Below are 5,602 nucleotides of genomic sequence, written 5' to 3'. Positions count from 1 at the left end.
GAGCTTTTACAAGGCCACTTCTTAATTTTGAGCGTTTGGAGGCACCTGGATCATTCCTCCCCACTGAGGAGCTTTTGGTCCTTCAAAAGCATGGACATAATCTGCAACTGTTGTGTTACATTATCTGCACAACAAGTGACCTAACAGGTCACACTTCCTTGTCCTTCACCCTTGTCTTTAGAGCCATAAGTGATGAACTGATACTTGCATCCTCTCCGAACCTATAAACAATCTTTGCAAACTACATGCTCAATTACATGATCAATCATGACCCAAGCATCCACATACTTGCCAAGAGTTTACAACACACACTCTTTAGTCAATTTTACATCATAATATAAATCAATACCCCTAGCTATTAATAAAAGAACAAAAACATCATCGTTGCTTTACTAAGCGATGGAAAACACATAAGCACTTTTACAATTATATCGCAACACATGATTTACAAAATGCGGCCATGAAAAGCTACCATATCTAGTAAAACCATCTCTCACTTATCAAAGTGAATGGGTCATCTCCCTGTGGCAGATTTGCTTATTGAACAAGTTTTTCAACTAGTTCTTGCATGGGTGTTTTGTCCTTGCGACGCTGCTCTAGATGTAGTCTCCAACACGTTTCTCTTTGATGTCCACCTCTGTTGCAATGACTGCAAAAAGTCTTCTTCCTCTGGACCTGCTTTACCTTCTTCCTTCACTGATGTGGAGAAGGCCTTTCACGTCTCGTCCTCTTTCTTATTGCCATTCTCTTCTAGCACTCAATAACCACATGGTTTTGTAAAGCACAAAATTATATGGTTTTCTACGCCATGATTTCTGCTCATCATTAATAATATGCTTATAATCAAAATGAAATTTAGAATACTGAGACTGTTTGTACCTCTCTTAAGTATCTTTGGTGCAATTCTAGCGACAAGGGCTTGCCTTAACTCTTCTCCTGCAGTGTGCACTATCATGGGAGGATTGTGATGTGTTCCAGTCATCATCTTTCCTTGATGGTTTCGACAATGTCTTGGAAGCTTTTGCTACCTTCGAGCACTCTCCTTCATTGTATCCCAAGCCTATAAATCGAGTTCTTTATACAACCTCCAGTGACTAAGTCATTCCTTGGCCATTAACACTAATTCCACCTCCTTTATACCCCATCTTGGTAAGGAGTCTCATGCTAGTTCCTGAAATGGGTACCTCCATGTTTCCAACAGAAATAATGTCATGTGAAAACAAAACTAAAGAATGATCAACATTTTTTACCTCAATTGTCGATTATGAAATATGTGATGATGGCCTCGTTAAGCCTGTGTTGCACTTCAACTTTTCCAAGGCCTCTTATGTGGCTCGTAACTGAAGCTGCAACCTTTGCTTCTCCTCTTTTTCTTCTCATAGAAGTATCCTCAATTCAACATTATTTTCTTGAAGGCTCTGATTGATCTCCTCATCTGGATGATGAGAAGATGATGAAAAATATGTATAATCACTGGAAGGTGGAGATGGGGCATCATCCTCTAATATTTCTTTCTCTCATTCCTCTCTTTCCATCTCCTCTTAATCTGCATACATTATGTCCACCATGTGTGTCATCCTGAGGAGGTCCTCATAGAGATGTATGTTATTCTCCATTTCCCTTCTTTTTGCACGTTCAATCATTCACATTCGCAATTCACATCAGCGAGAAGATTGCTCTGATACATAACTTGATCTGGATCTCTTCAACTATCAGAATTAGCTCATATCTTTTACTTTTGGAATTGTATGTAATGTTTTGCCGTTTAAGGTATGGAATGTGAGACTGCCCGATTGGCAGGCGGGGCGAGTTCGATCCCCGTCGTTCCCATAACACATAGTCTGGCGACTGAGGTTGGGTCGGGCGGGTTTGTCGCCGGTGGCCCGCCCACCCATTACAACATGTTTTTTCATATATAATGCGGCATGTTGGTGGGGGGTGGCGGAGTTGGTGACCCGCCACCCCGAACTTTTTTATTTTTATTTTATTTTCATATAACCAACCATTCAAAATTAATCCACTGGTTTTTAACGGTCACTAGAAAAATCAAGTAGGCAACAAATTTTCCCTTTCCGACCATCGAATTCCTTCCGTCGGGACTCTACCAAATTGTTGCCTCGTTAGTGGCTACTGCTTGGCTAAGTTTGACCAAAACTTTGATCGCGAATATTTTGAGCATACAAACTTGAATTTGAGTGTCATTTACACTGTTGGAATTAGGACGTCGAACACTACGATCTGGTCCTTGTTTCACTTCAATATGAGAACTTTTATTTTTGAGCTTTTTCAAGGCCACTTCTGAATTTTGAGCATGTCTGGAGCCACCTGGATCACAAATGAACTGGAAGAGTTTCATGTTCAAGAGCGACTTGGCACCATTAACAAAATGGAGTACCATGTTTTCCCAATTTCCCCAAACATACTGGTCAGTACCTCTTTATTTTTTAATAATCTTGGGGAGGATAACATATGCTTGATCTGTAAGTTCATCCTTTGGATGAATCCCTGTGAGAATATTTAACTAACCTAGAGAAGGAGTGGTTTGGTCCCGTGATGAACAATGAGTGCATGAAAAGGATCTTAATGAGTCTCCATTTGATGTTTCAGGTCTTCATCAACATAAAATAGATTTTATCTGGAGAGAAAGAGAACATGAAGAACGTGATTTAAATGCAACTAATGATCATGCCACCATCTAGGCACTAAAGGATTGTGGATTGTTGAAATTCTTCTGGATTCCTGGTATGAGGCAACAAATGGAGCTACTAGAATATCTTGTCCATCCATGGGATGTGCAAGCACAGGCATTCCGATTTTGGTAACATATTCTCAATATCATAGTAGAAGACATACTTTCTTACTGGTTTATCGAGGAGAGGTGCCCCCATCTCTCTCCTAAGTGGGAGAAGGGGTGGAGAAACAACGAAAGACTATATGACTACTTACTACATACCTCGATCCAAACCAACTAGAGATGGAAAGATCAGCATAAAAGATGTAACTAGTTTTCCCTTAAGAATGATTTTGTTCATCATTGCCAGATTGGAGGGGAGCTCAACATTTCATGTAGCCAGTAGATCATACATGCAATATGGTGTGGAGTGCTTAGAGCCAACAGTCTTCAACTGGAGTGAGGGGGTATTGTTGAATATGAAAGAACAACTCAATAAAGCAAGAGAGGGAAAGTTGAAAAACTTTGGATACAGTTCCATCTTGGTTTCTTTTGCCCTAGAACAAATTCCATTACTATAGCCTCAGTAGATTACGCTTGAGCCCATTGATCTGAGTGTACCACGAATGAGGAGGTGGATAGATCATATGTCCCGACATGCAGGTCCATTGGTGATCAAATTTTCAACAACCTTCTTTGGATGGCTGCGTAGACAATTCATTATGGTTAATGATTATCCATACGTAGGGATGGATTTCCACCACGACCCTGAGCTCGTGCTTCCTAAGGGTGAACGATGGGATGTTATAGGTAAGATATTTCGACCATTTGAATTTTTGAAAGTTTTACGATTTTTTTTTTTTTTTGTGTGTTTTTGATGTTTATGAGACTTAAACTATTGATTTGTCATGTAGATATTGGGCATGTTCGACCGATATGTGTTTCATATCTCTTTCTGGCAAGAGAACGACCACAAACTACAGTAGAACAAGCATAGGGTGTTGCAATAGGATGGGATGCACTACAGGATCTAAATGTAGTCGAGATCCTAACTGATCTGGAGCGCCACATGGAGGGGTTGGCTCACGGGATAGATGAGACTACGACTGACCAAGTTCCGTTGCAACTTCAACAACACACCATCAGAGTGTTAGTCGTATTGGTCGGCTATTGCACAAGATAGTTTGTGTAGTGGCTTGTTATCATGAGCACTTCGATTAGTATGCTTAGATATTAGCATGTAGTTTTGTATATGGGTTGTGTGGCCATATGTGTCTCGGGCACAAAATTTTGTAAAACCAAACTTTATATATATATATATATATATATATATATATATTGTAATGACCCATCGCTTATTATAGGGAACACAAGAATATTAGCATGCACACGATGCATCTATATGATAGCTACATATGCATGCATTGTATGTACTGCACTAGTATACATATTGGCTAATATTGGAAAATGTCCAAGTTTCATGTAATGAACTGATTATCAAAGTAAATTCCTAACTCACCAAGAATATAATAAATATATTAAATGAGGTGCTTGATATGTATACCACTAATATACATATATGATTAACAAATTAATAAAATAATAATAATAACAATGAATTATGAATTAAATTTATAATTTAATCAAAATAAATAAAGTGATTTATTTAATATACAAATAAGGTACTTTATTTAATTTATAAATAAAGTGATTTACTTAACTTATAAATGAAGTAATTTAATTAAAGTATAAATTAAATAAATTAAAATAATGTCAACTCATAAACTAACAATACAAGTGCAACTAACACCCCACCACATTAATATAATCGAATTATAAATATAACTGTCTCTACTAAAAAATGAAAGGGGATTCTAGAAAGAACGAGACAAACAATAAAGCGAAGAGGAAGACGGTGAGACATACAACAGGGAAAAGGGGAAGGCAGTGATGGACTTTGAGACGGTGGAGTTTGGGGGCATATAAGGGAGTCGAGGAGACCATGAAGGGGGAAAAAGGCACAAAAGGAGAGTTTTATTTCTTAATTGTGGGAGAAGCAACAATGTGGAAAGAAACAGAGTCTTGAGCAATTGTTCATGGGGTTTTGGGCACGGGGTCCAGAAGACCCCTAATTCGAAGTCTTCTCGGTCTGAGAACTAGAAAGATTGATCCCAGATAGGATGGGAGGAAATGGTCGGTTTGGTAGTAGCAGTTGGAGCAACAACATACAAGGGACATCTCCAAAATGATTTCCAAGTATTCTTCTACATTTAATTTTTAATTTCCAGTTCGAATTTACTATATGGTTAAATTGCAAAATTAAAATTCTATATTTTGGTATCAGAGCTTTCGAACCCTTCGGGACCTTATAAGCCCTACATTTACTAATCTTATACATTAGAAATTAACACATATCAGTGTGATAATTGTGTTATCTCAAAAGCATTCATATCTCAACAACAGAATTTTGTTGTTCCAACCCAATTGCACTTAAACTTAGTTTTGTTGGCGTGTGCTTGTATTCACAAACTCACACAATCCAACACAAGATGGACAAAAAAAATTGTGGATGGACAGATTCAATTATGCACAAAAGCCCAACAATGATAATGGGTTATCTTTTTTATTTTTCGCCTCATTCTTATACCTTTGTTTTTGGAGGTTTTAACAAGGGTTATTGTTACCAGAACCATTCGCGAAATCACTTATTTAATACGAATACATTCTTATTCATATAGAATTTGCAAAGAAATATATAGTGTTAAGATTTAGATTATGAACTCTATATTGGAATGTTTTCAAGATTTTCGAGGCTTAGTCCAAATTTGCCATAAAAGATTTGAGATAGCCACAATGCATAATCTAGATTTCAGAATCATTCTGATGTTGAGTTTTTCTTTTCTCGTTCAACATTTTTTATTTTATTTAAGA

Source organism: Pinus tabuliformis, chromosome 7 (assembly GCF_031772625.1).
Source record: "Pinus tabuliformis cultivar Carrire ecotype Pingquan chromosome 7, CPIR1, whole genome shotgun sequence".
Taxonomy (NCBI): domain Eukaryota; kingdom Viridiplantae; phylum Streptophyta; class Pinopsida; order Pinales; family Pinaceae; genus Pinus; species Pinus tabuliformis.
Note: the sequence above shows the minus strand (reverse complement) of the source record.